The following is a 13,526-nucleotide window of genomic DNA, read 5'->3' as shown; positions in this document are numbered from 1 at the left end:
GTGGGGAGTGGTTTCGGGGAGGGCGGGCCGGCCGCGGGCGGTGGGGGCTGGCGGTTCGGCCGGCGGTGGGTGGCGGCTTAGGGGGGTGGAGTTTTATGATAAACTGGAGGCCCTTGATTTCGTATCCAACAGCTGGAAAATCTAATGACCAGAGATGAAAAAGTCAGTCGACTGACGTGTCGCCTCACCCTGCACGTACACATGCACACACGCAAGACACGCACACATGTAGGTGTGCAACACTGACACGTACACATAACGTACACACGCATGCATGTTGGCGTGCAACACTGACACGTACACATGCACTCACGAACACACGCACGTACGCACACATGCATGCAACACTGAAACACACCCTTGCACGCACACAACACTCGCACGCCTGCATGCACACAGCACAAGACGCAAGACACACGCTCAACCTATACGTGCATGCACCCTTTGTTAAGGACATGGATTGTTACGGGTATTAATCAATCTTATCTGTGATAAGCAGAACATTGATGTTTGCAGCGGTCTTTATGAATCACAACGTATCAAACGGGCTATCAACATAGTAGGATTAACTACATGAAAAAGATGATGTCACACTCAATGAACAATCATCGGTTTATGAAATGCCCGCTTCTGACCGCCCTGGCCCACCAAAGGTTCCTCTGCTGTGCGCTGCCTGCGTTGGGTCACTGACATGCAGGCCATGCACCCAAAGAGCCCACACGTCAGTGGAAGAACGGCGCGGTGTCCTAGGTTAGAGTCGAGGGCGCCACTCGCGGAACGCCCGGCTGAACACGCCTCCGTGCCACATTCAAACGCCTCCATGAAGCCCGCCCGTGTGGAAGCCGAGAAATCCACTCTGGACACACGTCCGTTCATGACCTGGCCGGCGTTAAACGCAACGCCGGCCAAGCTCCTCCCGTCCGCCGTCTATTTAATCTCCTATTTAAACAAGGCCAAACGCCGGCCAAGAATCAGACACCTCCGCCGCTCCCATATCTCCTCCACCATTTTGTCCACTCTTACAATGGCTTACAAAGAGTAGTTATTCCGCATCCAAGCCGGCTGGGTAGCCCGCCGGATACGAGCTATGCAGCTCGCTAATCCACCTCCCTCCCCTTGCCCGACGGAGCCAGTTGTCGCCCCAAGCCGGCGCGCGGTTCAGCAACTCGCCGCTCCAGGCCAGCTCAATGAGGAGCGGCGCACGGGGCGTCGTTGCTGCCGTCCACGCCGCCGCCTTGTACCGCGTCTCTCGTTTCTGTGGCCGAGACTCCCATGCCAGCGGCCACACCATGCAAGCAGCGACAAAAGCCGGGTGCGTGGAGAGCGACAAGTCGGTGGCCAGCGCTGCTACGTCTTGAGCTTGCGTTGGTTTTCCTCGAAGAGGAGAGGGTGATGCAGCAATAGTAGCGTAAGTATTTCCCTCAGTTTTTGAGAACCAAGGTATCAGTCCAATAGGAGGCTCCTCAAAAGTCCCACGCACCTACACAAACAAACAGAGAACTCGCAACCAACGCAATAAAGGGGTTGTCAATCCTTTCACGACCACTTGTGAAAGTGAGATCTAATAAAGATAGTATGATAAGATAAATATATTTTTGGTATTTTATAATATATATGCAAAAAGTAAAGATGCAAATAAAAGTAGATTGAAAGCAAATATGATAAGAGATAGACCCAGGGGCCATAGGTTTCACTAGTGGCTTCTCTCAAGATAGCATAAGTATTACGGTGGGTGAACAAATTACTGTCGAGCAATTGATAGAAAAGCGCATAGTTATGAGATTATCTAGGCATGATCATGTATATAGGCATCACGTCCATAACAAGTAGACCGACTCCTGCCTGCATCTACTACTATTACTCCACACATCGACCGACTCCTGCCTGCATCTAGAGTATTAAGTTCATAAGAACAGAGTAACGCATTAAGCAAGATGACATGATGTAGAGGGATAAACTCAAGCAATATGATATAAACCCCATCTTGTTATCCTCGATGGCAACAATACGATACGTGCCTTGCAACCCTTTCTGTCACTAGGTAAGGACACCGCAAGATTGAACCCAAAGCTAAGCACTTCTCCCATGGCAAGAAAGATCAATCTAGTAGGCCAAACCAAACTGATAATTCGAAGAGACTTGCAAAGATAACTCAATCATACATAAAAGAATTCAGAGAAGATTCAAATATTATTCATAGATAAACTTGATCATAAACCCAATTCATCGGATCTCGACAAACACACCACAAAAAGAGTTTACATCGAATAGATCTCCACAAGAGAGGGGGAGAACATTGTATTGAGATCCAAAAAGAGAGAAGAAGCCATCTAGATAATAACTATGGACCCGTAGGTCTGTGGTAAACTACTCACAACTCATCGGAGGGGCAAGGATGTTGATGTAGAAGCCCTCCATGGTCGATTCCCCCTCCGGCAGAGTGCCGGCGAAGGCTCCAAGATGGGATCTCACGGATACAAAAGGTTACGGTGGTGGAAATTGTGTTTCGTCTGCCTCCTGGGTGTTTTCGGGGTACCTAGGTATATATAAGAGGAAGAAGTACGTAGGTGGCCGCCCGAGGGGCCCACGAGATAGGTGCGTGCCCTATAGGGGGGCGCCCTCCTATCTCGTGGTAGCCTCGGCAGCTTCTTGGCTTGCACTCCAAGTCCTCTGGATCACGTTCGTTCCAAAAATCACACTCCCGAAGGTTTCATTCTGTTTGGACTCCGTTTGATATTCCTTTTCTTTGAAATACTGAAATAGGCAAAAAAACAGCAATACGGGCTGGGCCTTCGGTTAGTACGTTAGTCCCAAAAATGATATAAATGTGTAAAATAAAGCCCATAAACATCCAAAAGGGGTAATATAATAGCATGGAACAATCAAAAATTATAGATACGTTGGAGACGTATCAAGCATCCCCAAGCTTAATTCATGCTCGTCCTCGAGTAGGTAAATGATAAAAAAGAAATTTTGATGTGGAATGCTACCTAGCATAATTCTCAATGTAATTTTCTTTATTGTGGCATGAATGTTCAGATCCAAATGATACAAAATAAAAGCTTATAAAACATAAAAATAATAATGCTTCAAAGCATACTAACAAATAATCATGTCCTATCAAAATAGCATAGCCAAAGAAAGCTTATCCCTACAAAATCATATAGTTAGGCCATTCTTCGTTTTCATTACACAAAATACTCCCATCATGCACAACCCCGATGACGAGCCGAGCAATTGTTTCATACTTTTTAACGCGCTTCAGCTTTTTCAACTCTTACTCAATACATGAGCGCAAGCCATGGACATAGCACTATGGTGGTATATGGTGGTGGTTATGAGGACTGTCACGTCCCTAGCCTTGCTATGCACTTGGACTAGCTTGTTGCTGCATCATGTTTAAAATTTCATTTAAACCTGAAATGGGGATGTCCAAACCCTAGTACCAAATGGAATTCAAATAGGTTCAACCTAAAAATATTTTCAATAAATCCAAATGGCTTTCAAAAATGTTCATCATTTCTGGAAAATGCTAGAAACCATAACCAGAGGTGTTGCACATTTTTCCATGATATATTTGGTCACTGAATTAAATCATATGTACTTTGCATTTGGGCATTTAAATGCTAGTAAATAATTTAAATGCTCAAATAATTCTGGAAATAAGTGTGGGCTGTTGGAATTAATCTAAACAGATCCTATGATTATTTTCAGGATTTTTGAAGGTGTCTACCTATTTTTAATAAAGCCACAAACTTACAGAAAAAATAGAAAACAGAAAGAACTAGAAAGAGAGAGAGAGAGAGGATACCTGGCCACTTACCCATCCCAGCAGTGCGGCCCACTGGCCCAACTGCTAGTCGTCATCTCCACCGCGCCAGTTGGACGCCGAGCGCGTGCCCGACGCACGCGCACGGCCGTGCGGCCACGCCACCTGCCTGCCTGCCTGCGTCCCCGGGACAGCGCAACGCCGCGGGCCTTCCTCCTCGGTGCCGTCCCGATCGATCCGGCCTCTCATTCCTCCCCCCTGCTCTCTCCCTCGCCGTTTTCCCATCTCACCGAATGCGCCCGCCGCCACCGACGAGCACCACCGCGGCCATCGCCTCTCCCTCGCCCCCTCGAGCAACCCAGAAGCTCCGCCACATCTTCCTCGTCCTCTCCATCGAGCTACACGGCGCCGGAGGCCCTGCATCATCACCATCTTCGTCATCTTCGTCGCCGGCCGCCGGAGATCCCCTTCGCCACTGCACACGCTCTGGTGCTTCCCCGAGCACGCCGAAGCCACCCCTGCATCCGCCGTGAGCCACTGACCATCCTCCCCCTCTCCGTTCTCTCTGCCACTCGCCGTAGTCGCCGCACCAAGCACACCCGCTCGCGCCGCCTCCTGAGCTCGCCGCCGACGTGGCTCCGGCCATGCAGCGGCCCCATCGTCCTGTCCACTAACCTCGCTGCATCTCGTAGGGCCCGTAGATGCCTCGCACGCGCCGACTCGTCCACCGTAGCCTTGATCCCGAGCTCACCCGAGCTCCGGCGACCGCCAAGGTCGTCGCCGGCGACAACTCCGGCCACCCCAGCCTCCGCCACCACCACGGTTGGGTGCGGACGAGCGTCCGCATCCCGTAGCTGAGCTTTGCGCGCCAAACGGCGCTCTGTAGGCGAATCCCGCAGTGCACCACCGCGCCTGGACCCGCCGGTGGCTAAACGCCGGCGACCGTTGACCCGTTGACCGGCGTGGTTTGACCCCACTGCCCGGTTTGACTTCCCCCTCTCTCTCACTGACTTGCGGGCCCCACCCGACTAATTACTCTAGTTAGCACTAATTAACTAGTTAGGTTAGTTACTACAGTCACTGACTAGTGGGCCCTGCCCAGTTAGTTAGGGCTAACTAACTTAGTTAGTTGACTGGGTCACTGACCAGTGGGCCCCACTGATCAGGTTTGACCTGGTCGACGCCTGTTGACCGCTGACGTCGTAGTGACATAGTGCTGACGAAATTAGTTATTTTCTGGATTTAATTTAATTCAAGAAATTCCAGAAAATTGTATAAACTTCTAAAATTCATAGAAATTCAACCGTAACTCCAAATGAAATAATTTATATATGAAAAATGATCAGAAAAATCCAATCTATCCATCTGCACCATTTTCATGCATGTTAGAACAACTTATAGCTGTTGTTTAGCACAAATCATATAAATGGCATTTAAACCTTCACATATGGAGTTTGAATTTGAATCCTGGATTCAAACCAACTTCATTTAACCTGCTACTAGTTGCATTAGCTCAAACCACATCATATTGCCATGTCATGAGCATGCATCATATTGTTGCATTGCATTGATTGTGTTCTTTCTCTGTTGCCGGTGTTTGTCCCCCCCTTAGTAGACGTTGTTCCGACGATGAGTTCGATGACACCGATGAAGAACTATATTATCTTCAGAAGTGCCAGGCAAGCAAAACCCCCTTGTTCATTCCGATAAAATCCCACTCTCTCGCCCCTGCTCTCTTTTACTGCATTAGGACAACACCGATTCATCTGTTATTTGCTGCGGTAGCTGAACCCCTATATCCTTTGCATGACCTGTCATTGCCACGGTAAATAGATGAAACCCACTAGCATGAGTAGGAGTTGTTTGAGCCCTGATGTGCCTACTCATTCATGCTTGTTGTCATGCCTGCTATTGCTTAGAGTTGTGTCAGGTCTGATTCATCGGGGATGAATCTGAGGTGTGTGAACATGTCCTACTGTTGAGAGCTAAGTGTGTGAACACGATTTGGTAAAGGTAGCGGTGAGAGGCCATGTAGGAGTACATGGTGGGTTGTCTCATTGCAGCCGTCCTCGGGACTGAGTTTTGTGTTTTTGATCCATGAACAACTACTACCACACATTGGGATCCTTAAGTGACTCTCTCGACTTATTAATCAACTTGATCTCTGTCCATGAGTTGCAACTAGTTTCTGGTGTTTGTAGGTAGTGTTAGTAGTCTACCAAGTGGCACCCGGTACAGGTGGGCTTGGGACAGACTAGGCACCGTGGCACAGTGTACCAAGCATAGATCCACCCGTCGAGGTGGGCTTGGGAACCCTGCACACATCGTTTGGGGCCGTGAGTGACACCCCGACCGGATCTCCTTGCGGATGGAACCCGAATAGGTGATAAACCTGGACGAGAGACTTGTGTGGTTAGTCAGGTCGTGGCCGACACCCTCGCTGGGCTTCCGCTTGAAGGTTGCCGAGTACATGTCGTGTAAACGACGGTAAGTGGTGAGAGCATGCGTGAAGAAGTACACCCCTGTAGGGTTAATATGATCTATTCGAATAGCCGTGTCCGCGGTAAAGGACTTCTGGGTTGCCTGTACAGTTCATAGACAAGTGAAAGTGGATACTCTAAAATACGCAAGATAAGCGTGAGTGCTATGGATGGCGTTCTCGTAGGGAGACGGGAGCGGATCCATAGTGGTGTATTGATATGGTGAATATGTGGACTCGTGTGCGCCACCTCAAAAGAGTTACTTGCAGTCGTAGTTTAGGATAGCCACCGAGTCAAAGCTGCCTTGCTGCAGTTAAACCCCACCATCCCCTTTGTTGATAATGATGCATATGTAGTTAGTTTTGATGTAAGTCTTGCTGGGTACATTTGTACTCACGTTGCTTAATTTATGTTTTTGCAAAGAGACTTCAGTCTCGCTAGTAGTACCGCGTGGACTTCGATGTTTAGCTTGTTACCTCAGCTACGATCTTGTGCCCTCGGCAGGATCTGATAGACAGTCAGGCTTCTCAGCCTTTTTCTTTGTAGATGTCTGTACTCAGACATGTTAAGCTTCCGCTTGTGCTTGACTTGTTTGCTCTGAATGTTGGGTCATGAGACCCATGCTTGTAATATCTCGCTCCTCGGAGCCTATTGAATAAATACTTGAGTTGTAGAGTCATGTTGTGATGCCATGTTGTATTTGCACATATCGAGCATATTGTGTGTATGTTATTGAAATGCTTGGTATGTGTGGGATCTGACTATCTAGTTGTTTATCCTTAGTAGCCTATCTTACCGGGAAATGTCTCCTAGTGTTTCCACTGAGCCATGGTAGCTTGCTACTGCTCCGGAACACTTAGGCTGGCCGGCATGTGTCCTTCTTCGTTCCTGTGTCTGTCCCCTCAGGGAAATGTCACGCGATGAATTCCGGAGTCCTGTTAGCCCGCTACAGCCCGGTTCACTGGAGTCCTGCTAGCCCAGTGCTACCGCCTGGATTCACTCGCTGATGACCGACATGTTCGTTGTTGGGTCATGTATGCATGTCCCTGTAAGTTAGTGCCACTTTGGGTTCACGACTAGCCATGTCAGCCTGGGTTCTTTGTCATATGGATGCTAGCGGCACTATCATATACGTGAGCCAAAAGGCGCAAACGGTCCCGGGCCAGGTAAGGTGGCACCCGTGGGAATACCGTGCGTGAGGCCGCAAAGTGATATGATGTGTTACATGCTAGATCGGTGTGACTTAGGATCGGGGTCCTGACAAGGACAAAAAGGGAGAAGATAATCTCACATCAACTAGGCGTATTAACGGGATATATAGAGATGCCCATTAATAGATATCAATGTGAGTGAGTAGGGATTGCCATGCAACGGATGCACTAGAGCTATAAATATATGAAAGCTCAACAAAAGAAACTAAGTGGGTGTGCATCCAACTTGCTTGCTCACGAAGACCTAGGCATTTTGAGGAGGCCCATCATTGGAATATACAAGCCAAGTTCAATAATGAAAAATTCCCACTTAGTAAATGAAAGTGACAACATAGGAGACTCTCTATCATGAAGATCATGGTGCTATTTTGAAGCACAAGTGTGGAAAAAGAGATAGTAGCATTGTCCCTTCTCTCTTTTTCTCTCATTTTATTTTATTTTTTATTTTATTTTTCCCTTTTTTCCCTTTTTTTCTTCTTCCTTTTTTTCTTTGTCCTTTCTTTTTTTTCTTTTTGGCCTTTCTTTTTTTTTCTTTTTTTGTTGTAAAGTCCAAAGTCTCATCCCGACTTGTGGGGGAATCATAGCCTTCATCATCCTTTCCTCACTAGGACAATGCTCTAATAATGAAGATCATCACACTTTTATGGATTTACAACTCAAGAATTACAACTCAAAGCTAGAACAAGATATGACTCTATATGAATGCCTCCGGCGGTGTACCGGGATATGCAATGAACCAAGAGTGACATGTATGAAAATTATGGAAGTGACCTTGCCACAAATACGATGCCAACTACATGATCATGCAAAGAGCAATATGACAATGATGCAACGTGTCATAATAAATGGAACGTTGGAAAGTTGCATGGCAATATATCTCGGAATGGCTATGAAAATGCCATAATAGGTAGGTATGGTGGCTGTTTTGAGGAAGGTAAATAAAGGGTTCATGATACCGGCGAGAGTTGCGCGGTAATAATAAAGGCTAGCAAAGTAGAAGGATGAGTGTGCATATATCCATGGACTCACATTAGTCAAAAAGAACTCATATACTTATTGCAAAAGCCTACTTAGCCCTCAAAGCAAATTACTACTACGCATGCCCCAAGAGGGATAGATTGGTAGGAAAATACCATCGCTCGTCACCGACTGCCACTCATAAGGAAGACAATCAAAAGAGCACCTCATGCAACAAATTTGTCACACAACTTTTACCATACGTGCATGCTACGGGACTTGCCCACTTCAACAAAAGTATTTATAAATTTCATAATTACCCACTAGCATGACCCTAACATTACTACCTTTATATCTCAAAACAATTATCAAGCATCAAATTGATCATAGCATCCAATTCTTTTTCTATGATAGTTTTTATTATACCCAACTTGGATGCTCATCATTCTAGGACCAACTTTGTAAGCATAGCAAATACCATGATTTTCTAAAAGACTCTCAAAAATATATAAGTGAGGCATGAGAGACTAGGAATTTCTTCAAAATTAAGACACCACCGTGCTCTAAAAGATATAAGTGAAGCACTAGAGCAAAAACTATCAATCTCAAAAGATATAAGTGAAGCACATAGAGTATTCTAGCAAATTCTAATCAAATAGGCTTCTCCCAAAAGGTGTGTACAGCAAGGATTATTGTGGTAAACTAAAAAGCAAAGACTAATATAATACACGACGCTCCAAGCAAAACACATATCATGTGGCGAATAAAAATATAGATCCAAGTAAAGTTACCAATGAACAAAGACGAAAGAGGGGATGCCTTCCTGGGGCATCCCCAAGCTTAGGCTTTTGGCTATCCTTGAATATCTTGGGGTGCCATGGGCATCCCCAAGCTTAGGCTCTTGCCACTCCTTATTCTATAGTCCATAAAAGCTTTACCCAACATTTGAAAACTTCACAACATAAAACTCAACAGGAAATGTTATAAGCTCTGTTAGTGAAAGAAAAGAAAACCACCACATAAAGTACTGCAATGAACTAATTCTTTATTTATTTTAGTGTTAAACCTACTGTATTTCAACTTCTCTATGGTTCATAAAATATTTTACTAGCCATAGATGCATCAAAATAAGCAAACAACACAGGAAAAACAGAATCTATCAAAAACAGAACAGTCTGTAGAAATATGTAACTAACGCAAACTTTTGGAACTCTAAAAATCCTACCAAAATAGTAAGTACTGGAAAATTTGTTTATTTAACAGCATCAAAAAGAATCAACGCAGAAGCACGTTTCTGTGATTTAACAAAATTATATTCATGCGTGCAAAGTTTCTGTTTTTCAGTAGAATCAAATCAACTATCATCGTAGGTTATCCTATAGGTTCTACTTGGCACAAACACTAATTAAAAGATAAAAACACATCTAAACAGAAGGTATATGCAAGATTTATTTCTAAATAGGAGCAAAAACAAAAAACATAAACAAAAATGGGGTTGCCTCCCAACTAGCGCTATCGTTTAACGCCCCTAGCTAGGCATAAAAGCAAAGATAGATCTAACGGGTGCCATCTTTGGCACTAAATTCATAAGTAGAGCGCGTGTGATATCTAGGGATTTCTCCCCTTTTTGCAATGGACAAACCCTTAGGCAAGAATTAAAGAGATTCATTGGTAGCAAAAGGTTCCTTAACGATAGAAAGACAATTGGGAAGAACACTTATAGATTTGAGATCCGCGTCTCCCTTACTAGAAGATTCACCCTTATTTTTAGGAACATAAATAAACTTGGCAGTTTTAGTAGGGGGTTTTGGAGTGTTTTTCATGGGGGAAAACGCGGAACCTAAGTTTGTAATGATATCCTCAAGTTTACCAATTCTAGCAGAGTCTAGATCTATTTTTTCATTGACTATAGGTTCTTTTTCTTTAAGATTTTTCAAAGTAACTCCAACCCTAGATCCAAATTGGGTAATGTGATTATGAATCTTTTTGTCCAAATTTTCAATCAACTCAACAGTGGCAATTTTATTTTCAATAACATCAAGCCATTGCATCACATGTTCTAAAGTTAAAACCGTTCTATTAACCAAAAGAGGTGGTGGGCCAAACAAATCTAACATAGCATTATAAGCATCAAACGTGTGGTTACTCATAAAATCACCTCCGGTAGCAATATCAAGAACACATCTATTCCAAGGAGTAATGCCTACATAAAAATTTTGGAGAAGAACGGAAGTAGCAAGCTTCCTAGTATATTTATATTGGGCATTGCAAATTCTATGCCAAACATCTTTTAAACTTTCTCTCTCCCTTTGCTTAAAATTGAGAATTTCTTGTTCGGGAGTGAGAATAAGGATAGGAGGACTAGCCATAACGACAAGGTAAACGTGCTAACACACGGCAAACGGGAAAAGGCAAGCGAAAAAAGAGAGAGGAGGAGATTGGGAAAGAGAGGGCGAATAAAACGGCAAGGGTGAAGTGGGGGACAGGAAAACGAGAGGCAAATGGCAAATAATGTAAATGCGAGGGAGATGGGTTTGTGATGGGTACTTGGTATGTCTTGACTTGAGTGAAGACCTCCCCGGCAATGGCGCCAGAAATCCTTCTTGCTATGTCTTGAGCTTGCGTTGGTTTTCCTCGAAGAGGAGACGGTGATGCAGCAATAGTAGCGTAAGTATTTCCCTCAGTTTTTGAGAACCAAGGTATCAATCCAGTAGGAGGCTCCTCAAAAGTCCCACGCACCTACACAAACAAACAGAGAACTCGCAACCAACGCAATAAAGGGGTTGTCAATCCCTTCACGGCCACTTGCAAAAGTGAGATCTAATAAAGATAGTATGATAAGATAAATATATTTTTGGTATTTTATAATATAGATGCAAAAAGTAAAGATGCAAATAAAAGTAGATTGAAAGCAAATATATAAGAGATAGACCCGGGGGCCATAGGTTTCACTAGTGGCTTCTCTCAAGATAGCATAAGTATGACGGTGGGTGAACAAATTACTGTCGAGCAATTGATAGAAAAGCGCATAGTTATGAGATTATCTAGGCATGACCATGTATATAGGCATCACGTCCATAACAAGTAGACCGACTCCTGCCTGCATCTACTACTATTACTCCACACATCGACCGACTCCTGCCTGCATCTAGAGTATTAAGTTCATAAGAACATAGTAACGCATTAAGCAAGATGACATGATGTAGAGGGATAAACTCAAGCAATATGATATAAACCCCATCTTGTTATCCTCGATGGCAACAATACGATACGTGCCTTGCAACCCTTTCTGTCACTAGGTAAGGACACCGCAAGATTGAACCCAAAGCTAAGCACTTCTCCCAAGGCGAGAAAGATCAATCTAGTAGGCCAAACCAAACTGATAATTCGAAGAGACTTGCAAAGATAACTCAATCATACATAAAAGGATTCAGAGAAGATTCAAATATTATTCATAGATAAACTTGATCATAAACCCACAATTCATCGGATCTCGACAAACACACCGCAAAAAGCGTTTACATCGAATAGATCTCCACAAGAGAGTGGGAGAACATTGTATTGAGATCCAAAAAAGAGAGAAGAAGCCATCTAGATAATAACTATGGACCCGTAGGTCTGTGGTAAACTACTCACAATTCATCGGAGGGGCAAGGATGTTGATGTAGAAGCCCTCCGTGGTCGATTCCCCCTCCGGCAGAGTGCCGGCGAAGGCTCCAAGATGGGATCTCGCGGATACAGAAGGTTACGGTGGTGGAAATTGTGTTTCGTCTGCCTCCTGGATGTTTTCGGGGTATGTAGGTATATATAGGAGGAAGAAGTACGTCGGTGGCCGTCCAAGGGGCCCACGAGACAGGGGGGCGCCCTACAGGGGGGGCACGCCCTCCTATCTCGTGGGAGCCTCGGCAGCTTCTTGGCTTGCACTCCAAGTCCTCTGGATCACGTTCATTCTAAAAATCACACTCCCGAAGGTTTCATTCCGTTTGGACTCCGTTTGATATTCCTTTTTCGAAATACTGAAATAGGCAAAAAAACAGCAATACGGGCTGGGCCTCCGGTTAGTAGGTTAGTCCCAAAAATGATATAGATGTGTAAAATAAAGCCCATAAACATCCAAAAGGGGTAATATAATAGCATGGAACAATAAAAAATTATAGATACATTGGAGACGTATCAAGCGCCTCCGCGTCCGCTGCCATCATCGAGGAGAAGTAGAACACGGGAGGCCGCCGCCGCTTGGGTCCCATGAAAGCCACCGCGGAGGCTACGCGACGTACACAGTAGGTGTCTTGCCGGATCCTTTTGTTGCGAGGACCTTCGTCGATCCCGCATGGACTCCACAAAAGAGGGGGATGTTAGGATGAACTCGAGCCGGTGCCGGCCATGGCGAAGTAGTGGCCGGTGATGAAATCGAACCGGTGCCGGCCAGCATCATCTTCGGCACCAGCCAATGATATCAGTTGGGCAGTGGGGAAGCAAGCTGTCCTTTGCGCTAAAGCATATACCTCCGGGCTCCCGGCAGTCCGGTGATCGTGCTGCCGGACATGAGGAACACAAATCGATCGGCGGGCGACCATTTAGGCCAGGTATTATATACTTGTGCTGTCCAGAACTAGCACCGCATAGTTCATTTGAATGTAATGAAATCCGTCATGTTTGTGTGAAAATCCGGTATTTTATATGATTTCAGTCGTTGTTTATATGAAATATCAGTTTGTCTATGTGTTTGCGTGAATTCCGTCCGGTTGGTTGAGTTGCTGTCGTAATGTGTGCGGCTACGGTTGGATGGCGTTATTTGCGGGTCGTCGGTCGGTCTGCGGGCGGCTCGGGCGGTGTTGTGGGACAAAAAAACACAGCTCGTGCGAGCTCGTCTCCAACGTGCGCGCTGGAGGATGCATGACAGCATGAGCACCCAAGCCATTCCTCGTTCATCGATGGCAAAGGCACTGGTGGACAAATGGGTCGCCAATATTTTGGCTACCCCGGGAAAGATCCAAACAACCCCTCTCAACAGATTCAAATCCCTCGTTCACCGTGGAATTTTGCCATGTGTTGTTTTCATGGACTAGCAAGATGCCCGTGCATTGCACGGAACATCAAGATGCATTT

This window comes from Triticum dicoccoides, chromosome 7B (assembly GCF_002162155.2).
Source record: "Triticum dicoccoides isolate Atlit2015 ecotype Zavitan chromosome 7B, WEW_v2.0, whole genome shotgun sequence".
NCBI lineage: Eukaryota > Viridiplantae > Streptophyta > Magnoliopsida > Poales > Poaceae > Triticum > Triticum dicoccoides.
Note: the sequence above shows the minus strand (reverse complement) of the source record.